At 42.6% G+C, this 27,600-nt stretch overlaps 1 protein-coding gene across 1 annotated transcript in view; it reads right to left on the bottom strand.

Moving 5' to 3' along the window:
* ATP8B1 (ATPase phospholipid transporting 8B1) overlaps positions 1-27,600 on the bottom strand; it is a 125,102-nt gene that overhangs the window by 97,317 nt on the left and 185 nt on the right. The window lies entirely within an intron of this gene.

Genomic DNA, 27,600 nt, shown 5'->3' with positions numbered 1-27,600 from the left:
CTTCTGTCCATACTTCACTCTGCTGCCCAGATTATTTTTCTACAAAAACATTCAGTCCACGTTTCATCATTCCTCAGGAACCTCCAGTGGTTGCCCATCTACTTCCACATCAAACAAAAACTCATCATTGGCTTTAAAGCGCTCAGTCACCTTACCCACTCCTACCTCACTTCCCGATTTCCTACTAAAATTCAGTCCGCATAGTTTGTTCCTCTAATGCTAACAACGACGCTGTACCTTGATCTCATCTATCTTGTCACTGACTCTCTGCCCACATACTGCTCTGAAACTCCCTCCCTATTCACATCTGACAGACAAATCAGACTTCCCACCTTCAAAACCTTATGAAAAGCACATCTCCTTCAAGTGTCCTACCCCAACCAAGCCCTTATTTTATCTTCTCCCACTCCCTTCTGCAACACCCTTACACTTGGATTTGCACCCTCAATTCAATCCTCTCTTATCCTCACAGTAGTACTTAGGTATGCATCCATAAGTTTTTATTTATTTCAATGTCTGTCTCCCTTTCTCTATTGTAAGCTTGCTGTGGGCAGGGAACATGATTACCAACTCTATTTTATTATACTCTCCCAAGCACTTGGTACAGTGCTGTGCACACAGAAAGGGCTCAATAAATATGATTGATTTATCTAATGAGAGAGGCTTAGACTTCTTTGTATTTTGCATAGTTTAGTTTGAATGGAAAATACAACTTCCAAAGGGTGACAAAATAACTTTATACATAGATTTCAGGAAAAAGGAATCATTTGATGCCCTGAAGCAAGACTGGATTTCTACAAGTGTTGATATCACAGAAAAGCACTCTTTACAGCACATTTTACAGCCTGATAATTATCTAACCAATAGCATGGGTTCAGTGAATGCTTTTAACCATCCCTGTAAGCCATTTAATACTGACAAAGAAGCCATCAAAATTAAAACACTTTGTTTATCAATTCCTACTCCATATTGCGAAGGATCTCAGGCAAATGGCTAATGAAATATTATCCCTTATTAAAGTTGCATCAGCTCTTCAGCCTGTAACCAGAGAATAAGCCTAGAAGCAGCCAAATAATTACAACTAGACCTGCTCTAAAATATGTCTGTATAGATGTACTCGCTCTCCTGGGTAAATATATTGGCTTAGTCAAAAGAAAGGGTGTGTCAAATACCAGTACAAGAAGGGACAGAAAATTTATGCAAATCAAAAAGGAAATATACGATTGAGTAAACATGACACAGGATATGATCAAAATTATTTGTATAGCACTTTCCTTCCATTCTGCTCTGAACTCTAAACAAGAAGTAATAGCCGGCCTTATCGTAACTACTGCAGTTAAGTGTGGTTCATGATTCAAATCACTTTACAGACAGTACACCAGAGAAAATAAAAAGAATAGCAGTGCTCACCTGAGATGTATACAATTACTATTTTTGCTTCATAACCATTAGTAAGCATGTCTAGAGTCATTTACATCAGGGTAGCACACAGTTGGAATGGTAATACCAGCTGAAATTTATCCATGCCTTTCTTTTAAAAGCAGTCAAAAATCAGCTGCAGTGATTGAGCACTTATTATGTGTAGAGCTCTGTACTGAGCCCTTGGAGACTATAATATAATGGAATTGGTAGACATGTTCCTTGCTCACGAGAAGCTTAAAGTCTAAGTTATCGCTATATTGAGCAGGCAGGAAGGCTTCTAGATCTTAGCTTTTGGAATTCTATGCCTTTACTGCAACAGCATCACCCCATCTCCGATTGCTGCCTTGATCAGACTGCATCTGGTGGCTTCCAATATTCCGCATTAATGTGGGATTACTTGAAGGTGCTTTCCAGTATTTTCTTGACATGTCTGCTCACTTTACTTGTCTGTTCTTCTCTTTCATTCATTCGGACATATTCATTGAACACTTACTATGTGCAGAGCACTGTACTAAGCACTTGGGAGAGTACAATATAACAAAAAGCAGTTTCTGCTCATCATACAACCAAGAATCTCAGCACAGTATTCTGATCAATTCTGTTCGACTTTACACATCTACGTTTCTTTGTTCTGATTTTCTAAACCCTGGTACCTTTCCAAAACTGTGAGACTGACCCATGGATCAGTTGAAACACCAGCCTTGCCAACAAAAATGTTAACAAACGTGATATTAGGGTAATGAGATTCAAGTCTTCCTCTGTGGATAGGAAGAAAGGGGAAAGCAATGAAAACAATAAAGACTAAATAGCACTTAAGAGATGTGAATAAAGTTATAATCACCAACTGTTGAAACTAACGAAGTAGGGAAAACTTCTGCAGCTTAGGTGCACATTTATGGGTGACGATTTGGCAAAATATCTTGGAGAAACAGCATGGCTTTGGGGAAAAAGCATGAGCCTGGGACTCAGAAGGCCTGGGTTCTAATCCCTGCTCTGCATGTCAGCTGTGTGGCTTTGAGCAAGTCACTTTGACTTCTGTTACCTCATATATAAAATTGGGATTAAAGCTGTGCGCTCCATGTGGGACGCGGACTGTGTCCAACCTGATGATCTTGTATCTACCCAGTGCTTAGTATAGGGCTTGTCTCATAGTAAGTGCTTAACAAATACTATAAAAAAATTTGCATGGTTGACGTTAAAATACTCCAAACTCCATTCAGTTTGTGGTGACATTGATGAGTCTAATTCTGTAGGTGTGTCCTTTGTGGTTCAAATGGATAGAGCACGGGCCCAGAAGGTGATGGGTTCTAATACCGGCTCCACCAACTGCCTGCGGTGAGACCTTGTGTAAATCACTTCACTTCTCTGTGCCTCCGTTGTTTCATAGGGATTGAAACTTGTGAGCCCCACATGGGATAGGGACTGTGTCCAACTCAATTTGCTTGTTTCCCCCCCAGCACTTAACAGATACCATAGTTGTTATTATTATTATTAGTCATATTTGTTCAATGCTTCCTATGTGCCAAGTACTGTACTAAGCCCCGGGGTATACAGAACAATCAAGTCCCATGGGGCTCACAGTCTAAGTAGGAGGGAAAACGGACATTGAGTCCCCATTTTACAGATGCGGAAACTGAACCCCAGAGATGTGAAATGACTTGCCCAAGGTCACACAGCAGACAGGTGGTGTAGATGGGATTAGAGTCCAGGTCCTCTGGCTCCCAGGCCTGTGTGCTTTCCACTAGGCAATGATACATACTATGCTTGGCATAGATCATTATTACTTTCTATTATTCTTCTAGCATTTGAGACTGGTTTTGTTCTAGAACTTTTTTATTTTTGATTCTATTATGCCATTTGATGTTAAATATAGCCTGTAAGGAAGTCTGACAGAACTGTTGAAGCAATCTAGGTCTCATAATGGTAGAGGTCTTAATAGCTCTGCTGACAGTTTGGCCTGGGGCTTTTCACAATAGTGGCACCATGCTTTAGCGGCCTTCTGGCTCGCTGTCTCAAGTTCCTCACCTGACCTCCTCCAATCTGGCTTCCATCCCCTTCGCTCCACAGAAACACCCACCTCACAGGTCACAATTGGAGTCAGAGGTCATGGGTTCAAATCCCGGCTCACCAACTGTCAGCTGTATGACTTTGGGCAAGTCACTTAACTTCTCTGTGCCTCAGTTACCTCATCCGTAAAATGGGGATTAAGACTGTGAGCCCCACATGTGACAACCTGATCACCTTGTATCCCCCCAGTGCTTAGAACAGTGCTTTGCACATAGTAAGCACTTAACAAATACCATTATTGTTATTATTATTATTATTAAATGATCTCCTTCTTGCCAAATCCAATGGCCTCTACTCCATCCTAATCCTCCTCGACCTCTCGGCTGCCTTTGAAACTGTAGAGCACCCCCTTCTACTGGAAATATTATCCAACTTCATCTCCACTGACACTGTTCTCTCCTGGTTCTCCTCCTATCTCTCTGACCATTCATTTTCAGTCTCTTCTGTGGGCTCCTCCTCTGTCTCCCACCCACTAACTGTGGGGGTCTTTCCAGGTTCAGTTCTGGGTTCCCTTCTATTATCCATCTATGCCTGCTCCCTTAGAGAACTCATTCGCTCATATGGCTTCAACTATCACCTCTATGTGGATGATTCCCAAATTTACATCTTCAGCCCTGATCTCTCTCCTTTTCTGCAGTCTTGCATTTCCTCCTGCCTTTGAAACATCTCTACTTGGGTGTTCTGCTGTCACCTCAAACTAAACATGTAAGGAACAGAACTCTTCATCTTCCCACTTAAACCCTTCCCTACCTTGACTTTCCCATCACTGTAGACAGCATCACCATTCTTCCTTCTCACAAACCCAGAACTTTGGAATATATCCTTGACTCCTCTCTCTCATTCAGCCCACATAGTCAATCTATCACTAAATCCTGTTGGTTCAACCTCCACAACATTGCTAAAATCTGTCTGTCCTTTCTCTCCATCCAAACTGCTATAACTTTAATCTAAGCATTTATCCTATCCCGACTTGATCAGTCTCCTTGCTGACTTCCCTGATTCTTATCTCTCCCCACTCCAGTCCATACTTCACTCTGCTCCCTGGATCATTTTAAATAATGAGTACAGTGCTCTGCACACAGTAAGCACTCAATAAATATGATTGAATGAATGAATAATAATAGCGAAAATAATAATAGTATTTGTTAAGCACTTACTATGTGACAAGCACTGTTCTAAGCCCTAGGGCACTTACAAGCTAATCAAGTTGGACACAGTCTTGGGACTCACAGTCTTAATCCTGACTTTACAGATGAGGTAACAGGCACAGAGAAGTTCAATGACATGCCCATGGTCACATAGCAGACAAGTGGCTACTTGTCTACAAAAAGTTCAGTTCATGTTTCCGCACTCCTAAAGAAACTCCAGTGGTTGCCTATCCACCTCCACATCAAACAGAAACTCCTTACAGTTGGCTTCAAAGCACTTAGTGACCTTGCCCACTCATTCATTCAATCGTATTTATTGAGCACTACTGTGTGTAGAGCACTCCTACCTCTTCTCACTACTCTCCTACTACAACCCAGCTGGCACACTTCACTCCTCTAATGCCAACTTACTCACTGTACCTTGATCTCATTTATCTCACTGCTGACCTCTCATCCACATCCTACATCTGGCCTGAATGATGATGATAATGATTATGGTATTTGTTAAGTGTCTACTATTTGCTAAGTCCTGTTCTAAGTGCTGGGTAGATACAAGGTAATCAGGTTGGACACAGTCCGTGCCCCTCATGAAGCTCATAGACTCAATCCCCATTTGACAGCTGAGAGATCTGATGCCCAGAGAAGTGAAGTGATTTGCCCAAGGTCACATGGCAGACAAGTGGCAGGGCCTGGATTAGAACCCATGACCTCTTGACTCCCGGGCCCATGCTCTATCCACTATGCCAAGCTGCTTCTCAATGGGCCCGAAATGCCCTCCTTATTCATATCTGACAATTACAATCTCCCCCTTCAAAACCTTATTGAAGTCACATCTCCTCCAAGAAGCCTTCCCTGCCTAAGCCCTCTTTTCCTTTAACTCCCTTCCGTGTAGCCCTGACTTTCTCCCTTTCTTTATCCCCCAACCCAAGCCCCACAGCACTTATGTACATATCTGTAATTTATTTATTTATATTAATGTCTGTCTCCCCTTCTAGACTGTAAATTCGTTGTGGGCAGGGAATTTGTTGCATTGTTCTCTCCAAAGGGCTTAGTACAGTGCTCTGCACACAGTAAATACAATTGACTGGCTTATTTCCCCAAATGCTTAGTACAGTGCTCTGCACACAGTAAGAGCTCAATAAACACAACTGATTTATTGGACCATCTTGCTTCGATTTTTCTTACTTCCTTTGTTTTTCCTTGCAACTTTTATCACTGTGCTGCCTAGGTAACAAAATACTAAGACAGTGTTTAATTCTGAGTGGTCAATATAGATTTTTGGCTGTTTGCTGGCTTCCCAGATGCAGCCAGATACACTAGCTCAGTTTTCTTTGGGATCATGGTCCATCCACAACAACTAGTTGATTCAGCCAAGTTATTTGCAATCATTTGCATGTCTTCTGGGGTATGTGCCTCTAGGGCCCAGTCATCTACATAGAGCACTTAACCAGCCCTCAGCTGGGTTCTTCTGGACTCTGGGGAATGAATAAAAACTCTCAGAAAGGACTGTCAGTTTTGCTTGAAACAGAACTTGTGAGAGTCACCTCTGCTTTTAAAACCATAACGGAGCCCACTTGAGAAGAGTTGGAAGGATGCAATTTAGTCTCACTGCCTTCATTTTGGATTTTAAATGAAGAGAAATTTAAAAGACAAGTTCATCTTCTTTCATGTGCATTTCACTTAAGTGAGTGCAGGTTTATAAAATGCTCCTGAAGTACCAGCATGCTAAGAAGCAATTCTTAGTCATACAGTTTCACTGTAACACATTTTAAACCGAATCAACGTTTTTTTGCATGGACAGTCATTTTTCAGGACACATATAGCTTTGGTGGGCTAAGGTATATAACAGGTGTCCTTTGGGTTCTGTGGAAATGCATATGCTGTCACATGTTTACCTACATCAACGGGTCCATATTTCAACAGTTAAAAGTGCTTATTTTGATTACACTTTACCCGGTATGCTCAACAACCTTGGGCGACCATCCAATTGGAGCCTGCCAAAAAACTAGGCACAAAGTGCTTTGCTGATCTTACATTACCTTAGTTATCTGGCCTTACTTGTATGTTTCACCAGGGCCAGAGGAGGACAGGAGTGAAAAATCTATTTATTTTGCTTTTTCAGCATTACAAATTTCACCAATGACTAATTTTGTTCCTTTCAACCATTAAATTGCACGACGAAGCTCATAAAGTGGAAACGCTATTGTACGCCTCCTCTTTCTCTCCAAGATTGCTTTTGGGGAAAAGGTGTGTCTTCCTGACCTGCAGAAATTCAGGCCAATCCTCAAAAAGGCTCTGAGTGGGCTGTCTGTGAGCCTTTCTTCTCCAAAGTGGGCCTCTATATGTGCTCATTAATTATCAAAAACCTGAGCAGTGCTTAGATTCCAATGCTTCAAATCCAAATGACGACAGACCACCAGTTGAGCACACTACCACAGGTGCCCCTTGGAAGCTAGGTTGGGCCCAGCCAGATGCTACTGGTTACTTCCCCCTTCCTGTAATTTATTTTCATGAAAGTCTTTCCCACTAGATTGTAAGCTTCTTGAGGGCAGGGATCATGTCTACCAACTCAGTGCTTAAAACAGTGCTTTGCACATAGTAAGCACTTAATGTCATTAAAAAAAACTCTCCTGCAGTCTCCCAAGTACAAAGTAAGCACTCAATATGTACCGCACTGATTGACTGAAGGATGGTATTAGGGAAGCAACGTGGCTCAATGGAAAGAGCACGGGCTTTGGAGTCAGGGGTCATGGGTTTAAATCCCGGCTCCACCAACCATCAGCTGTGTGACTTTGGGCAAGTCACTTAACTTCTCTGTGCCTCAGTTCCCTTGTCTGTAAAATGGGGATGAAGACTGTGAGCCCCCTGTGGGACAACCTGATCACCTTGTAACCTCCCCAGCACTTAGAACAGTACTTTGCACATAGTAAGCACCTAATAAATGTCATTATTATTATTATTATATTGGATATGTTCTGCTAATTTTCATTCTTTTGGTCAGAGCAGAGCACTCATGCCTACTGCAGAACCAGAATGGCGGCTAGCATGGAGGCAGAGGAAGATGCTGCTTTCCCATTTTCGCTTCTCCTTCCTCAAAATGGCATTTGTTAAGCACTTACTGCGTGCCAGGTACTGTTCTAAGTTCTGGGATGGGTACAAGCAAATCGGGTTGGACACAGTCCCTGTCCCATGTGGGGCTCACAGTTTCAATCCCCATTTTACTGATGAGGTAACTGAGGCATAGACCAGTGAAGGGACTTGCCCAAGATCACATAGCAGACAAGTGGTGGAGCTGGGATTAGAACTCATGGCCTTCTGCCTCCCAGCCCCACACTCTATCCACTACGCCATGCTGCTTCTCTCCAATAACTATTGAAAACTAACGGGTTTGGCATGAATTGGTGATGGAAATTTAAATATCCAGGTCTTTCTCTCAACTCACTGACCTGACAATAGCCTAGAGGACTAGAGGTCTAGAGTACAAGTACCCTGCCTTTGTTGTGTATTAGCATCTAGCACATTGGGTGCTTCTTTGTGTGTCTGGGGCTATTATCAATCTGTCAGTTACTTATGTGAGCCCTTAATATGAGCAAAGTTGCACTAACTACTTGGAAGAGTACAATAAGATCCCTGCCTGCAAGGACCTTGCAATATAGTGGGGAAGACAGACATTAAAATAAAGTATAGATGGATATATACATAAACACTGTGGGGATGGGGTGAGTATTGACACGGTACCCAGTATGTAGTGGGCTATGGACTAAAGTACAAAGGTGATGCAGAGGGGAGGAAAAATAGGGTGACAAGTTGAAAGGTTATTCCGGGATGACTGAGGAAAAATGACTTTAGTAGGGCTTTCATTCATGCAGTCATATTTATTGAGCACTTACTGTGTGCAGAGCACTTTATTAAGCACTTAGGAGAGTACAATACAGCAATAAACAGTCACATTTCCTGACCAAAGGGCTTACAGTCCCTGAAGACAGGGAGAGTTGTGGGCTGTCAGTTATGAAAGGGAAGAGTTCCACACGGGACTCAGGAGCAAGAGAGATGAGAGATGCCACAGTGAGTAGGTTGGTGTTAGAGGAGTGAAGACGTGAGGGGGCGGGGGGAGCGTTGAAGTGGGAGAGGAGCATGTAAGAGGAGAAAACTGACTGAAAGCCTTAAAGTCATTAATGAAGAGTTTCTGTCTGATTTCTAGACTGTGAGCCCATTGGTGGGTAGGGACCGTCTCTATATGTTGCTGACTTGTACTTCCCAAGGGCTTAGTACAGTGCTCTGCACACAGTAAGCGCTCAATAAATATGACTGAATGAAGGAATGAATAATGCAGAATCATTCACCCTATCCTGAAAGAGACTGACCATACTGGATTACCCTTGAGACTTCTCAAAAGCTCCAGTTGCCCTACATGGGGATAGCAACATGCACCTCCTTTCACACTTTTAAGGAATAGTGGAGCCATATAAGACATGTAAGCCATGCTGGAACTTCATAAGAGTTCAGCAAGTCATCTGAGGACAAGTGTGGGCAACATCAGGATTAGAACTCGAGTCCTTGTTCACAGTGCAGGCAAAGCCTCACCTCTCATTGTACTGAAGTAGGCAAGACCTGGCTAGATCACCTACACTAAGGACACTGACCCCATTTGAATGCTACACACAGCCTAGCTGGAGAATAATCCTTAAAATGTTATTTTTTCCTAATTTTCCAGAGAATTTATCAGTCTTAGTGGCTACATTCCAACATGGAGTGTGAAAAATATCTGGGCTTTTGTTGGGTATTATCTGAATTGACTTTTGGTGTATAGCTGGATAGTTTGAGACAAACAAAAGATCCTCCCCACAAGCTCCCACATTGTCCCTCCAGGGGTACAGAGCTAGTGGCGGACAAGGAAGCTCCAAGGTCCTATTTCGGGATGGGGGAAGGATCATCCAGGACCCTCCGTGAGTCCCCCCCAGGCCAGAAATGAGATCAAGGCATCCTTTACACCTCCCAAACAATAAATATGATTGATTGATAGATGCTCCCCCATCCTCCAGTAATCCACACTTTTGGTAAAACCTGGAAATTTTGGATAAAAACCTGTTGCAAATGGAAACAAAGGGTCTGAGCAATGAGATTCTTTGCTTTTTCTTCTTCAACTGGTTAAAGAGCTAGAATTATTGCCCCCTTAAATTCCACATCAGTCCATTCAGGAGGGGTTTGGATCCATTCACATATAAAAGGTTCATTATGGTTGACCCAATCTATAAGGGTCAAAGCTAGGGATAGTAGGTGGTCCTCTGACATTCATTCATTCATTCAATCATATTTATTGAGCACTTACTGTGTGCAGAGCACTGTACTAAGCACTTGGGAAGGACAAGTTGGCAAGATATACAGTCCCTACCCAACAACAGGCTCACAGTATAGAAGGGGGAAACAGACAACAAAACATGTAGACAGGTGTCAAAATCGTCAGAGTAAATATAGTTATAGCTCTATGCACATCATTAACAAAATAAATAGAATAGTAAATATGTACAAGTAAAATAAATAGAGTGATAAATCTGTACAAATATATACAAGTGATATGGGGAGGGAAAGGAGGTAGGGCAGATATATCCAAAGGAAAGTTACCAGCAAAATGCAAAATTTAAGAACAGAAACTCACTTCTATGTTGAATACAAATTACTTTGACAAACAGAAAATACAACTTCTGTGGCTTCACTCCGCCACAAGATTCTCTATTATTTGATGGCATCTAGATACCTTAGACTGAGCAAGCAGTCTTCTTTACAAAGCTGGCATTAAATATACTTAACAACAAAGAAAGTTTTTACTTGGAAAAAAACCCTCAAAAAACTACCACTGACATCCACAGAGGGGTTCAGAACAGCCATCCACCGGATTCCCCAAGGATCCTGGTGTAACTTCAGAGGCCTCGGCAGGATGCACCATGGGGCGACCTGTGTGAGGGACTGCTAATTACTGTATGTTCTGCATTACCCAGATTTGCTCCCTTTATTCCCCTCTCCCTCAGCCCCACAGCACCTATGTACCTATGTACCTATGCACCTATGTACATAGCCGTAATTTATTTATTCATTTGAATGTCTGTCTCCCCCTCCAGACTGTGAACTCAATTTGGGCAAGAAACATATCTACCAACTCTGTTGTACTGTACTCTCCAAAGTGCTCAGTACAGTGCTCTGCACACAGTAAGTGCTCAATATGACTGATTGATTGATGAAAAACATCCTTTCATATTCTCAAATCCTGAGATTCCATGTGTTTCCAGTTTCACCAATCTTCCATCTTTGATTCATTTCCTGAAAACTCCTATTCAGTCAGTGGTACTGACAGATTACTATTTGCAAAACACTACATTAAGGGCTTGGAAGAGTACAAGAGAATTAGCAGACACATTCCCTGCCCGTAACAAGCCGTCTAACAAGACAGTCTAACATATGTCTTATGTACCATCTAATACATTGATACAATAATTGTTACAGTGTAGAAGGTAGGCTTCCACACCACCTGACAAAAGCTACCGGAGTTTCCGGAGTCCATGCCATTTATCTTAGTTAAAATCTACTATGTTCTACTTCATAATAATAATAATAATGGCATTTGTTAAGCACTTACTATGTGCAAAGCACTGTTCTAAGTGCTGGGGGAAATACAAGGTGATCAAGTTGTTCCACGTGGAGCTCACAGTCTTAATCCCCATTTTACAGATGAGGTAACTGAGGTTCGGAGAGGTTAAGTGGCTTGCCCAAGGTCACACAGCAGACATGTGGTGGAGCTGACATTAGAACCCATGACCTCTGACTTCAAAGCCCATGCTCTTTCCACTGAGCCACGCTGCTTCTCTGACACTTCATAACAGTGTTACTGATCGGAAAGCAGAAAGACATGATAAAGCCTAGTGAAATTCTCTCACACTATTTGTCTTTGTGACCCATGAGGTAACAGCTGTCACCTTACTCAGAAAATGAGGGCAGTACTGTTGACAGTGTGCCTGGAAAGACTTCAAAGACCTTCCTTCAGTGAGAACCTACCAGCTGCCCCTTCCTCAGTGCTTGCAGTAAACTCAGAAATTTATGACTACTAAAACTGGGCTTCAGGGAGATATTTTTTTTTCCTCAAGTGAGATGGCCACCCAATCTCTGATTGACATGGTTTGCATGTGTGTACATCCGTGTTTTCTGTTTGGTTTTTGGTTTTTTTTTTTTGGAGGGGTGACACTAGTGACCAATGAGAGGAGTAACTTAGCAGCTGGTCACAGGGATCACAATCAGATGCTCCCTTGACCAAAGTGACCCCCAACTAACCCATCCTTTAAGGCAGCTATGCCTGAGAGACCTAAAACAGGGACTAATAATGCTCTGACTAGGATGGAACACATCTTCGACAAGGCATGACCATATCTCCAGACAACCTATTTTGGAAATCACTTAAGAAGTTGGTAACCTACTTCAATATTAAGGACAGTGTGTGTCAACAGTCCTATGAATCGGTTTCAGTCAACTGAGGATAAATATGCTGTTGTTCCTTATAAGGATGAGCTACACAAAAAAGCATATTTCTACCACTGTAGTTGAAATTTACACACTATCCTAGGCACTGTCCAGCTATACTAAATCCAAAGATCCAGTAGTATTCATTTTGCCAGTGATACAGGATGGTGAAATGATTTAATTGTGTTTGCCTGTGCCAGATTTTCCCATTCTTCTCCTGTTTGAAGGTAATCATGTTAGTACTTGTAAAATCCTGAGATTTCCTTTTTGCTCCATAGAGAAAAAGCTAATGGAGGCATTTGAACAGCATCTCACATCTATGTTTCAATATCTTGAATATGTGCTTTAAGACCTAGGAAGTTTGCCATTCTTAATGTCAAATTTACCAATTATTGAAGAAATGAGCACTCTTGTCTGTAATGCTGTATTGTGGCATTAGACCATGTTTTAAGAACACTCAAAAGTTAAAAGAACTCTACTGAATACAGTGCATGTTAGTAATGACAAGCAATAATGTTCCCATACTCCTTGGTACTAAGTTAGTTGTTTTGGCAGGAGAATGAACCGCTTCAGACTATTAGTGGATTGATTAGTGCAATGCTGCAGCCTATGAAACATGTATATGCAGCCATTAAACAGTTCCCAAGTGGCCTGAAATAATTCATTCTTTTCCCAGAGTACCCAACATAATATTCCGAGAATAATTCTTGGCCCTGGAAAAATTAAGCTCATTAGTTTCATATTTGCAACTTAATCCTGTGAGTAAGGAAATATAATAAATGCATTTTATGTCAAGCAACTGATGTATTAAATATCCTGAAGAGCTTTTGTCTTCCTTGTAAAAGATGGTTACTATATGCAGTAGGCTCAGGGAATAAATAGATCATATCTACTATATCATGAAGGGGCTCAATTAAGATGGGCTTTTTTTTAAAGGCACAGTGTAGAGTACATTTTAGAAAGTGGCCTATATGTCTATGGACTGAATTGACTTTAAGATAAGCACTTAGTACAGTGCTCTGCACACAGTAAGTGCTCAATAAATATGATTGAATGAATAATTAGTAGTTAATTGATTACCAGCACCTGTCATTCATATAGCCCACCACACATTCCCTCAAGATGAAATTTCATAAAAAATTCACATGCCACAGGGTCTCCAAAATATAGACACAGGAGTCTTATTTCCTTGAGAAATATTGGTTCAGAACTGGTAACTGTTGCAGGGTGTCACCGAGGACCCAAATTATTTTGTATTTTATTAAACAACTTTTATGTATTTTTTATAGCATTTAAGCACCTACTGTGTGCCAGATACTGTACTAAATGCTAGGGTAGATACAAGATATCAGGTTGGACACAGTCCACATACCGCATAGGGCTCACAGTCTTAAACCTCATTTTACAGATGCACACAGATGTTAACTGACTTGTCCAAGGTCACACAGCAGCCAAGTGGCAGAACCATGACTGGAACCCAGGTCCTGTAATTCCTAGATCATACTGCTTCTCATGCTTGAATTACCTACAGGTGAATTTATCTCAGTTGTCTGTTCTGCCTCTTACAGGTCATGTCCTCAGCTGCTGTACTTCCTGTTCCTCTAGAATACTCCCATTTGCCACCCCAATAATAGCAGCCCTGGGTGCCAGGTTTTGATTTTAGGTTTATGAGGTGAGATTGGGGCAGGACTGAGGACTAGGAGGAAACAGATTTCCAAGAATCAACAGGCCAGAAAACCTCCATTTTGGATCTTTTCAACTCTGATTGGCAAAACTCAGGTTTTGTCAGAGACCTTGGATGTGAGCTAGGAATCCAGTTCAAAACCCTGTGGGAGCCATTATATCTTTATTTCTTCTGATGAGTTGGTACCTGTTGTGGAAACATATTCTTAATTATAGAATTGGATTTTGATTAGTTAGACTCCAGTAGTCTATTTCTTAAATATTTTATTGAAAAGTTTAGTTAATTGTTATTGATGTTACATTTATATAAATTCAACTTAATGTGCTCAATCCATCTATTCTTCGAAGGGTAGAAAGATTTTCTTCTGGTACAAGAGTGTAAAGCTTACACAGTATGTAACTGTTCTATTTCACATGACCTTTGCCTCATTTGTCTGAACTCAGGAGCCCCTGCAAACAAGAAACAATCATGCTCACTGTGAGATATAGCTTATAAAAGTGATAAACATTCATAAATTATGGTTGTATTATCTCAAGCTTTGCTTTTCGTAGCATATTTTCCTTTCAAAATAGTTCAATGAGGGGAGGAAAAACGATTTTTGATTGATTGATTGATTTGTCAGATAATCATATACTGGACAGAGCGGCATACAATAGATGGCAATTCCAATATTATATAATGGATGGCAATTCCAGTATTTTTCTTATAATTCTATATTGAGATTTTTGGGGTATTTGGAAACATGTCTATTCAGATGGTTAATTTACAGATGAGGTTAAGAGAGACAAAGAAAAGTTAAGTGACAGCCGAGATTAAGACCCAGGTCCTCTGACTACCGGGCTCATGCTTTCTCCACTAGGCCACATTGCATATGTATTAATTTTAGTATAATTTCTTAGCCAAAACTATTTTTTTGTGTCTGGTGCATCAGTGTTCAAGGGCTTGCCCTATTTAACTAGGAGAAATAGCATAAATTTGTTTCTCTCAGAGAGCCTTAAGAAATTTAAAAGAGGTGATTTTACTTTTCCAAGTACCTTAATACCAGTCAATAAATACCACTGATTGATTGAGCTTGGGTCCTGGGCCACAGGAAATGCCATTAGATCATAAACATCCTGAGGGCAGACACCATCTTCAAGCTTGAGTATTGCTGTGGCTAGAGTATTCATTAGCCTCCTTGCTTTTATTTGCAAATATAAAAGTGTTTACAGCTAGAGTGCTCAAATGAATGATTTTAAAAGAAAGAAATAATAAAAGTTGTCTCCACAAAACCTCAGGAAGGCTGTGACTGTGTTGCTTCTGCAATGGTCACTTTGGGTGCATTTAATAATGGTATTTGTTAAACACTTACTATGTGCCAAGCACTGGACTCTGCCCTGAGAAGCCTGAAATTCTGCTCCCTTGGCCACAGTACTTAATGTTTGTCTTTGTGTTGGTGATTTTGGCCAATCCTCTCTACTTTTTTATTTTTAGATTGTGAATTCCCCTTCAGGGACAGGAACCATGCCTAATTCCCAGCTCTTAACCGCTTAATAAATACTATTACTACTAGGGTGTTGGGAAATAAATCAGGCAAACCTTGCTGGAGGAGATAGGATTTTAGGAGGATTTTGAAGGTGAGGAGACCTGAGGTCTGTGACAGGAGGACTGATGGTGGGGTGGGAGGGTCAAGAGCAAAGAACAAAGAAAACAGCTAGTGGATGAGAGCAGATTAGGTAAGGTGGGGCCAGGTGATGGTGAGCCTTGAAGTTATTGTAAGGAGTTTGTTTAATGCTGCCCAGCCACTGAGAGCCAGTGTGGGGTTCTTAGTAGTTGTGTTAAATACCACTGATCTACTTAAAAAAAGGGAAAAACATTCAGAGTGATAGGGCCCATCTACCAATCCAAAAAGGCTAAAGCTAAAATGTTTCCCTCAGTCAATTAGTGACTTTTCAGAAATGTCCTCACTACTTTTGGAACCTCCCCGAAGAACCTGCAAGGGGAAAATGCACTCAAACAAAAATAGTGCTTAGCATCTTAATCATCCATACTTTCAAGTAATATTCATTCATTCATTCAATCGTATTTATTGAGCGCTTACTGTGTGCAGAGCACTGTACTAAGCGCTTGGGAAGTACAAGTCGGCAACATATGGAGATGGTCCCTACCCAACAATGGGCTCACAGTCTAGAAGGAGGCTCATAGTCTAGAAGGGGGGTAATATGATTTGCCACCATTATTATTTCCTAAGAACCACATATATCCAATGCCAAAGTGTCAAAGTTTTTTACAACACCATAGCAAATATTAATGCAAATCAGCTGAATGTTTTTAGGTTCAGTCTAAAAATATTCTAAAAGAAAACAAATGATCCCTGAGAAATTTTTTAGAAGGAAGACTAAATATAGCATTAATTCAGAGGGAAAAAGAATAAATGGTTTAATTCTTATTATGTGGAGGAACTAGAAGTTCAAGTCCTAGCATTCATAAAATAGATTATCACCTTTGTAGTGACCTTTAGAAAAAGCATTAAAATACGGCCATGGAGAAGAGTGGAACTGAGGCTGGGTCCTGTGTAGTGGAAAAATGAACCTAGGAAAATTAAACCTTATTCAAATATTTGACATTAAATCTGCATATATCTGGATGACGGCATTGGTGCTACACTGTTGCATAAATGTACTTTCCAAGCACTTAATACAATGCTCAGCACACAGTAAGCGCTCAATAACTATGATTGAATGAATAATATTACAAGCATCATTTGAAAGTGCATGATTGCTTGCCCTTTCTTTGTACTTTAAAACAAAATGGTATTATAAACTGCAAAGGAAAGAAAATTAGTAACAGGAACACATAAAATACAATTCTAAAGATAAGATAAGAACAATAGACTATCTAGACTAACCAGAACAATAGTGGAAAACAAAACCCCCTCTAAGAACAAATAGTAATAAGCTAATTACCCATTGGACAAATAAATTGTGCTTTTGTCCTCATTGTGAGGCATACATTTACAAACTGTTTTAGTAATCTGATTAAGAGCTTGCAAAAAGCAATTAGATCTGCATTATACAAAGACCAGATGGATATCAAATTATATATCACAGAAAAATAACCACTTTTTGGTGAAAAAGGTTAATAAAGACTAACACTCCTTCAAGTTCAGAAATATTATGTGGAAAGCTTCCTTTTGGTTCTTTGATTTTCAGGGTCTCAAATGTCTCATCATTTCTTTCATATGGGATTCTTATTTGGACAACTGCAACACATCTTTTGTCAGTACGACTCTTAGAGGACAAGAGAAACAAGAGCAACTACTTTTGTTAATTGTCAAGGTGTGGACACCAAAGAGTTTTTGTTCGCTTTTAAATGAACTACAATTAGAATAAGATAATATTCTATTTTAACAAATGCATTAGGGTATTCTGGCATTAGTTTGTTGCTCCATAAAAGGGATAATTAGTTTTGATTCTCTTACAAGTGTACTAAATAGAATTTGCATTGCAAAGTGAAGAGAGATAAGAAAGACAAACAAGGAGTTGGTAATACTTGGACTCCCCCTTCATATCTGACAGATGATCACTTTCCCCACCTTCAAAGCACATCTCCTCCAAGAGGTCTTCCCCGCCTAAACCCTCATTCCTCTTCTCCCAGTCCCTTCTGCCTCACCCTTGCATTTGGATTTGCACCCTTTATTCACCCTATCCTCAACCCCACAGCACTTATGTGCATATCTGTGATTTATTTATATTAATACCTGTCTCCCCCTCTAGACTGTAAGCTCCTGGAGGGCAGGGAACACATCTACCGACTCTGTTATATTGTAGTCTCCCAAGCACTTAGTACAGTGCTCTGCACACAGTAAGCGCACGTTTGATTGATAAAATGATCTATCCTCCTGAGCTCTCAAAGAGCTGTCCAGTACCATCCTTTTGTCTTTATGATAATGAGCAGGATCAGTTCACAGGGTTTTCCCTGGAGTACAAAGAATTGGAGAATTGCCCTGGTCTCACCTTGTGAGCAGGGAAAGTGTTTACTAGACACAGCGCTTAGAACAGTGCCTGGCACATAGTAAGCGCTTAACAAATACCATTATTATCACTACTATTATTATATTGTTATAATATATAAAATATAATATAACATATAATATAATATAACATATAATATAACATATAATATATGTTATAATACAATATATATTATATTGGCCCTACTGAGAGCTCACCTACTCCAGGAGGCCTTCCCAGACTGAGCCCCTTCCTTCCTCTCCCCCTCGTCCCCCTCTCCATCCCCCCCATCTTACCTCCTTCCCTTCCCCACAGCACCTGTATATATGTATATATGTTTGTACATATATATATGTTTGTACATATTTGTACATATGTTTGTACATATTTGTTACTCTATTTATTTATTTTACTTGTACATATCTATTCTATTTATTTTATTTTGTTAGTATGTTTGGTTTTGTTCTCTGTCTCCCCCTTTTAGACTGTGAGCCCACTGGTGGATAGGGACTGTTTCTATATGTTGCCAACTTGTACTTCCCAAGCGCTTAGTACAGTGCTCTGCACACAGTAAGCGCTCAATAAATACGATTGATGATGATGATGATGATATTGTTATATTATACCTGCCCACGCACTTAGTACAGTCCTCTGCCCAAGTCAGCTCTCAATAAATATGACTGATCCACAACTTGGTCTGGGTGGGTGTCGGGAACATTCATATTTCTCCCAGCAAGGAGCAGAACTTCTAATTGCAGGACCAAATCAACCTTGATACCAACGGTGCTGAATCCAGTGGCTCTTTCTGGGGTGAACAGTGGGTAGCAGGGGTGGAGAGGAAAGGTCTATCAGAACCAGCAGTAATTCCACCACTCCCTCGACCTGTACTTTCCTAAGTGTTTAGTACAGTACTCCGCACACAGCAAGCGCTTCATAAATACAATTGAATGAGTGACGTTTCTCACTATTTGTCCCACTCCACACCAGCCTAGGAATAGCTCAGCCAGTTCAGCTCATTTTCACCAGACCCCACTCACCACATTTCTTCCATTTACCTCACCACTTTTAGAAAGAGCCTCTTTACATTCTCCTTGAGGAATAAATGTTGTGAAAAAACTGTGCATAAAGCAACAACATTTTAAAAGTCAGGTTTCCCACTGAACCAGTCTCTTACAGAAGTCTCATGAGGCAGGTTGTTAATTAACGGTGGATTTGTAAAAAATTTGACAGTAAAGCCAGCTTCAATAATTTCACTTTTTTTTTAAAAAAAAGGTATTTGCTAAGCACTTACTATGTACTAAGCTCTGTACTAAATTTTGGGGTAGATACAAACTAATCAGGTTGGACACAGTCCATGTTCCACATGGGGCTTACAGTTTTAGTTCCTGTTTTAGAGGTGAGGGAACTAAGGCACAGAGAAGTTGTGACGACCCTGATCACACAGCAGATAAGTGGTAAGGCTAGGATTAGAACCCAGGTCCTTCTGACTCCCAGTTCTATGCTGCTTCTCAACTTCATCAGCATCAAAAGTATTTGAATGCTTCTTGTGTGCTTAATGCAGTACTAAGTTCTAGGTAGAATATACAGTTCCTGTCCTCAAGGAATTTACAATCTAATGGAGGAGACAGGCAGGCATCTATTATTTATAGAGGGAACAAGGGGAAGATACCCATAAAGCTGAGTAATAGAGTACAGAAAGACAAATAATAATAATAATTATGGTACTTTGTTAAACACTTACTATGAGCCAAGCACAGAGAAGTTAAGTGATTTCCCCAAGATCACACAGCAGACATGTGGTGGAACTGGGATTAGAACTCAGGCCCGTGTTCTATCCACTAAACTAATAACTGAATTAGTAACTTCACATATTGTGTGTGCTACTTGGGGAAGAACTTCCAGATGAAAAGTGGGACTTCAGGAAAGCTTTGAATATTAGCTGAACTATGTGGTCTGGTGGATTTGAAGGGAGAAGTTCCAAGGAGGAGGGAAGGTGGGAGAGTAAAGATTGAGGCACAGTAAGAAGCAAAGATTAGAGGCTGTAGAGTAGTGGATGAAGAGGGCAAAAATGAATAAATCTATGAATTGGTAGCTGGATCCTTGGGAACAAAATATAGAAAAGAGCACACTGGGGTGGCCAACCCATGCTAAAAATTCAGTTTTCTTTGCTAGGAGGGGGAGAACTACAAAAATAGTTTTACCCTCAAAATGGTGTTAGCCTATCTCCCAGCCATAATGAAATGTCATTATATAGATTTATATTCTGCTTTTTTAATATTCCAAATTCTATACTTGATGCAAATAGTTCGTTCTTCCTTGAGCTTGAGAAATTGTCCATTCTTCTCAACAACTAAAATTCCTCAATGCACCATAAAGCACTTTATTGGCAAGTTGGCCAAAACGTAGTTATCCCAGGCTGAATGGGAATTGGGGTGAGGGCAGGGACGAGGCTGGCACAAGGGGAAGATGAGGAAAGAGTGGTTAAGGGGAAAAGAGATTGAGGGTTGGCAGAAAGAGAAGGGAGGGAAGGATGGAGGCAACACTCATCCACTTTCTCCTTTGCTGCTGCCTCCTCCACATCTTCCTCCTGGTAGCTCAGGTGAAGACATTAACTTGTGAGTTCCAGACAGGGGCCAGGTTTTCTCCTTCTATTGTTCTCTCCAATACACGTAGTACAGTGTGCTGTATTCAGTAAGTGTTCAATAAGTACTACTGATTGAGTGAAAACTCAGCCTAGAACCAAACCCTCTGCTTCTGCAGAGCCTGAAAAAACAATAGGAGTGCTGGCCTCAGGTGAAATGTCCTTTCCTTCTGCCAGATCTGCCCAACAGACCCCCCCAACTCATCCAAATCTCTCATGTTTTTTTCCCCGGATCCCCAGCCTGTCATGTCAGGAGAGAGATTCATGTTGATGTGGGCACTTCCATGCACAGCCCTCCTTTCTGCTAGATGCAAATGATCCCTTTTTTCAATCAGTGTTTCAGGACACCAACTTGTGTTGAAAATTTTATAGCAGGAGGGGATGGAGATCCTACCATTTTGAAACCATCTCACTTAAATCCTGATGACCTGAGTGGCAGGTTGCAGCTCCTTAAGGTCCTGAAAGGTCTTGTTTGCCTCTGGGATTGTGTAACATTGAACATTTCCTGCTATGTTGCACTGTATTTATAATATTTCATCTTTCCTGTTGTGTGTCACAAAATCCTTCACCACCTTACTTTTAGATTGCAAGAACCATGCCTAACTTTCCCACCTGTGTATGTTTTCCCCAGTGCTTAGTACAGTACTCTGCAAACAGTAAACACTTAGTAGTCTCAAAACAAAGCAATGGGTACATGTTCATCTTATCTATGAAATACAGAGGAAATTTAGAAAAAGAAAAGTAAAAGAGCCAAAGTTTCTGCTCTCCAATAGAGTTCAAAATACGAGAGCTTGGATAATAACAATGATAATTGTGATATTTGTTAAGTATTTACTATGTGCCAGGGACTGCTGTAAGCACTGGGGTAGGTACAAGATAATCGAGTTGGACATAGTCTTAATCCACATTTTACAGATAAGGAAACTGAGGACCAGAGAAGTTGTGACTTGTCCAAGGTCACACCAAATGGCAGAGCCAGGATTAGAACCTCTGACTCCTAGATCTGTGCTCTTTCCACTAGACCATGCTGCTTCCCAGTGAACAATGAATAATAAACCTTCTCTCGCCCCTTCTAAAACAGAACCTTTAATACCAACTTAAAAAAAAAAGTCAAGCTAAAGACTCCCTCACAGCATGAAGAGATATTACAAGGACCACTCCCATGAAATTGCCCCAATGTCTCCAATGAACCAGAATACTGAGCATCCTGGGGTATAGTTTTTCAATAGTCGCTGCTGATTCACTAATCAAGTTTTTATTTTCCCTTCACTTATTTCTGGTGCTTCTAGTAACTGAGACCCCCATAGTGAACATAAATGCTTCACTTTCTAATGGTAGAATAGCAGCTAAAACCATTTGAAATTAAGAAAATTACTTCATATATTTGCTGCTTTAAACTAATGTCAAAAAATGATTGTAAGTAGATTTCCATTCTAAATCATATAAATTTTTTTGTGAATCAATAAATCTCACGTTCATTAGAAAAAAGGAACATTCAAAGTACACAATGGATCTTGTTCTGGCACAATGAGAGGCTAGAAAAATGGCATTTAGAATATCATAAGCTCTTGAGAAAGAGCTTGTCCCAGATAGCAGTGGAAATGAGGGTGAGATTAAAATCTAAATGGTTATATAGTTAATGAAGTACAAACATCTTTCAAGCTTGGAAAACAAAATTTAAGCATATCTGCAATGTCTGAACTTCTTAAAAGCTTGTTATATACATTAGACCAGTAAAAATAACTAAAAAAAGCCAGCTCTGCCTCCTCTTTTGAACAGAGGAGGCTAAGAAAGATGGCAGATAGGGTTAAAGGCAGGTTTTCCAGAGACTACCCTGACCACAGCCTTATTTTCAACTGTATAATTTACTGTTTGGAGCAGTAATTTACTTAAAAGATTATTCAAAACTGCAGATATGCACTCATTCGCATTATCAACAAGGGAAATACTAACAAGTGAAACAGGGGAAAAAATCAATTTAACTTTTATATAACTGACAGCAGACTGGGCCAGCCAATATTACCTGGGACATGTTTCAAAACAAATGCAGTGGAGCTTTCCAGCTAAAATGAGAGGGCTTCAGGCTCATCACAAACACTTCAAGACTAAGAACCGGCTCAGAGGGATTGATTGTAGTGAGGGTGGTTTGTACAGAGCCATCTGCCTAAAGTGTTTTGCTGGAACACAGGTAGAAAAAGAAAATAGGCAGGAAGAAGGGGGAGGGGACAGTGCACTGCAAAATGCTTGCAACATTTCTATGTGCGAACCCTATTTATGGCCATAGGGCTATGAACCCTGTTGGTTACACATGCTTGCCAGCTGTTTTTGAGATTCCTGCTCAGCTCTTCAATGAAAACCCTTCTGCCACTGATGATGCAGTCCCACTCCTTACATCTAGCTTTTTCTGCCCTCATCCACAGTTAGGTGTGGGTCCAACTACAAGCATAAAAAAACATTGTTTTCTGTTTTCAATACTACCAAGCCTGAAAAAAAATACAAAGTAGATTAATTGATACAAAATGTAATGCCAGAAATAATTCTGCTAATCATGTGTTGAGAGTCACAATGATTGGAGATTAGATGAGAAGAGATAACACATGTTCAGTGTTAGCTAAAAGTAAACCAACCCCCCCCTCCTTTAAGTGAAACCTGTGTAAATTTAAGAGAATAGGTGGTGCCATGTTAGTGAGCATGGCCCGTCATGTAGAAATTAAAGACAAGCATAATTAATAGTTTCTTAAATTGAACTCTTCAGCTGCTAACATTCACTGGATAAAAAGTGAGTTTTAATAGCACCAGTAATAATATATTTATAGCTGAAAAAGCACAGAGTAATACAATCCACATCCTTGAAAGGTGAGAAATTAAGGCAGAAGCCTTCTACTTCACCAATAATTTATATATGCTGTAACACTTCCTCTCTCAGGGCTCCAGTATTCAGCATGAATCACTCCAGTTTCAAGAGTGTTCTAAACATTCCTTTTTAAAAATCACCTGAAACACTTGAAAAATCCCTGAGTGGAAGCCCACATCATCCCTATTAGATATTCATGTCCTGGGTTGTTTTTTTTAACATCGATTGGAGGTCCAAGCACTAAGGACAGTGCATTGCACTTAATAGGTGCTCAATAGATAACTGGTGGCCAAGGTGAAGGACATGAAAAATGTAATAGGAAGCAGTCAAAAGAATAACAAGTGACAGATTCCAAATATGAGCAACGCTCTCTTCCCAAGTCATGTGCCAGTTTGGGGGAGTTCATTCAATCGTATTTATTGAGCGCTTACTGTGTGCAGAGCACTGTACTAAGCCCTTGGAAAGTACAATACAGCAATAGAGACAATCCCTGCCCACAACAAACTCGCAGTCTAGAGAGGGGGAGACAGACATCACTACTCAGAGTGAGAAAAAAGCATTGAAATTTCAATCTGCCTGTTTACACTCTGATGTGCCTCTCCCCAAACACCCGCCCCTGTCAGACTTTGTCAGACTTACTCTGTTCCTAGTCTGCGGGGCAAACACAAATAAATAGACAAATAAACAAAGCCGAACAATGAAAAGATTTGTCGCGCTGATTTAAAGTTCAACCGTTTCCAAGAGCAGCAGCCTCAAGCTGTAGGAGTTTTCTTTTTGTTTTTTTTTTTTCCCAAAAGGGCTTTTCCCCCTCGTGTAAAGCCGAGTAGGTGGCTTAGTGGAACAAGCCCAGGCATGGGATTCAGAGGTCGTGGGTTCTAATCCCGACTCTGCCACTTGTCAGCTTTGTGATTTTGGGCAAGTCACTTAACTTCTCTGGGCCTCAGTTACCTCATCTGTAAAATGGGGGTGAAGACTGTGAGCCTCATTTAGGACAACCTGATAACCTTGCAGTTCTCCCAGACCTTGGAACATTGCTTGGCACATAGTAAGCACTTAACAAATATCATTATTATTATTCTCATCTCCCCCAGCCGCCCCCTCATCCGTTCTCCCCTCCCAGACTCAGCAGCAAGGCAGGGCAGGACCACGGCAACCGGGGTTAAGAAACCGGGGGAAGAGGGGCGTCTAATTCCATCACCAGGAGGGAGAAGGGAAACAAAGGCAAAAAAAATCACCGGATTATCCTTCCTTTCCTTCTTCACCCTTTAGCGCTGTCGGAGTCTCCCGGGAAAAACGTTTACTGGATCAGTGTCAGACTCCTTATGGTGGGTCTACCCGATGATGATGATGGTATTTAAGCGATTACTATGTGCAAAGCACTGTTCAAAGCGCAGAGGGGGGGTTACAAGGTGATCTCAGGTTGTCCCATGGGGGGCTCACAGTATTGAGCTCCGTTTTACAGATGAAGTAACTGAGGCCCAGAGAAGTTAAGTGACTTGCCCAAAGTCACACAGCTGATAAATGGCAAAGCAGGGATTAGAACCCACAACCTCTGACTCCAAAGCCCGTGCTCTTTCCACTGAGCCACGCTGCTCAGGGGCCTCCCCTGAAATCCAGTCCTCTGGGCCTGGGGAGGCACGATTTGAGGGGAGCGGGATTCAGTGCCACCCCGAGAAGGGCAGCGATCCAGGCGGCTGAATAATAATAATAATAATAATAATAATAATAATAATAATAATAATAATAATAGTTTTTGTTAGGGAGTGGAAAGAGTCCGTGGTTGGAAGTCAGAGCAGCGTGGCTCAGTGGAAAGAGCCTGGGCTTGGGAGTCAGAGGTCATGGGTTCTAATTCCAGCTCTGCCACTAGTCAGCTGTGTGACTTTGGACAAGTCACTCAACTTCTCTGTGCTTCAGTTACCTCACCTGTAAAATGGGGATTAAGACTGTGAGCACCACATGGGACAACCTCATAATCTTGTATCTATCCCAGCGCTTAGAACAGTGCTTGGCACGTAGTAAGTGCTTAACATGTACCAACATTATTATTATTAGGTGCCAAACAGGAGCCACGGGCCCCGCTGCTTGGGGTTAGCCACAGTTATTCCTGTTGCCAGTCCTAGCACCACCACGGCAGCGCTAGGAGTCGACGGGAACTAAGTACCGGGGGATGAGAATCAGCGTGGCTCAGTGGAAAGAGCCACTTTCCACGGGTTGGGGAGTCAGAGGTCATGGGTTCTAATCCCGGCTCCGCCACCTGTCAAGCTCTGTGACTTTGGGCAAGTCGATTCACTTCTCTGGGCCTCACTTCCCTCATCTGTAAAATGGGGATTAAGACTATGAGTTCCACGTGGGACAACCTGATTACCTTGTATCCCCTCAGCGTTTAGAACAGTGCATGGCACATAGTAAGCACTTAATAAATACCGTCATTATTAGAAGAAGCCTTTCTTAGTAGAAAGAACCCGGGCTTGGCGGTCACAGGACGTGAGTTCTAATGCCAGTTCCCCCCTCCCCCCAACTCGTCACCTGCGTGACTTTGGGCAAGCCACTTAACTCCTCTGGGCCTCAGTGCCCTCTTCTGTAAAACGGGGATTGAGACCGTGAGCCCCACATGGGACTAGGTCCAACCCGATTTCCTGGTGTCCATCCCAGCGCTTAGTCCAGAGCCTGGCACATTGTAAACGCTTAACAAATTCTCTAATTGTGCCTCCCCGGAGCAGGGGAGCCGGACGACAGCTGTTGCAGCCTCGATCCCTCGAGGCACCGAGCATCCCCGATCCAGCCCGAATCCCCGGGGGGGGGGGTGGGGGGGGAAGAAGAGGGGAGGAGAAGAAGGGGAGGAGGAGGGGGGAAGGGGGATGGGGGAGAAGGAGAAAGGGGAGAAGGGGGAAGGGGGAGAAGGAGAAAGGGGGGAAGGGGGAAGGGGGAGAAGGGGAAGGGGGAGAAGGGGAAGGGGGAAGGGGGAGAAGAGGAAGGGGGAAGGGGGCGAAGGGGAGAGGGGGAAGGGGCGAAGGGGAGAGGGGGAGAAGGGGAAGGGGGAAGGGGGAAGGGGGAGAAGGAGAAGGGGGAAGGGGGCGAAGGGGAGAGGGGGAAGGGGCGAAGGGGAGAGGGGGAAGGGGGAGAAGGGGGAGGGGGAGAAGGGGAAAGGGGGGAAGGGGGGACGGGGAGAAAGGGAAGGAGGGAAGGAGAAGGGAGGAAAGGGGAAGGGGGGAAGGGGGAGAAGGGGAAAGGGGGAAGGGGGAACGGGAAGGGGGGAAGGGGGGAAGAGGGGAAGGGGGAGAAGAGGGGAAGGGGGAAGGGGGAGAAGAGGGGCAGGGGGAGGGGGAAGGGGGAGAAGGGGAAGGGGGAGAAGGGGAAGGGGAGAGGGGGAGGGGGGAAGGGGAGAAGGGGAGAGGGGGAGGAGGGGAAGGGGAAAGGGGGGAAGGGGAAAGGGGGAGAAGGGGAAGGGGGGAAGGGAGGAAAGGGGAAGGGGGAAGGGGGAGAAGGGGAAAGGGGGAACGGGAAGGGGGGAAGAGGGGAAGGGGGAACGGGAAGAGGGGAAGGGGGAAGGGGGAGAAGAGGGGAAGGGGGAGAAGAGGGGAACGGGAAGGGGGGAGAAGAGGGGAAGGGGGAGAAGAGGAAGGGGGAAGGGGGAGAAGAGGGGAAGGGGGAGAAGAGGGGAAGGGGGAGAAGAGGGGAACGGGAAGGGGGGAAGAGGGGAAGGGGGAAGGGGAAGAAGGGGAAGGGGAGAAGGGGGAAGGGGGAGAAGAGGGGAAGGGGGAGAAGAGGGGAAGGGGGAGAAGAGGAAGGCGGAGAAGAGGGGATCGGGAAGGGGGAAGAGGGGAAGGGGGAAGGGGAAGAAGGGGAAGGGGAGAAGGGGGAGAAAGGGGAGAAGGGGAAAGGGGGAACGGGAAGAGGGGAAGGGGGAAGGGGGAGAAGAGGGGAAGGGGGAAGAGGGGAAGGGGGAGAAGAGGGGAAGGGGGAGAAGAGGGGAAGGGGGAGAAGAGGAAGGGGGAAGGGGGAGAAGAGGGGAAGGGGGAGAAGAGGGGAAGGGGGAGAAGAGGGGAACGGGAAGGGGGGAAGAGGGGAAGGGGGAAGGGGAAGAAGGGGAAGGGGAGAAGGGGGAAGGGGGAGAAGAGGGGAAGGGGGAGAAGAGGGGAAGGGGGAGAAGAGGAAGGCGGAGAAGAGGGGAACGGGAAGGGGGAAGAGGGGAAGGGGGAAGGGGAAGAAGGGGAAGGGGAGAAGGGGGAGAAAGGGAAGGGGGGAAAGGAAAGGGGGAGAAGGGGAAGGGGGAGAAGGAGAAAGGG

The sequence above is a fragment of the Tachyglossus aculeatus genome, chromosome 3 (assembly GCF_015852505.1).
Source record: "Tachyglossus aculeatus isolate mTacAcu1 chromosome 3, mTacAcu1.pri, whole genome shotgun sequence".
Classification (NCBI taxonomy): domain Eukaryota; kingdom Metazoa; phylum Chordata; class Mammalia; order Monotremata; family Tachyglossidae; genus Tachyglossus; species Tachyglossus aculeatus.
The sequence above is the reverse complement of the archived record's forward strand: the minus strand, read 5'-3'. Positions and strand labels throughout refer to the sequence as shown.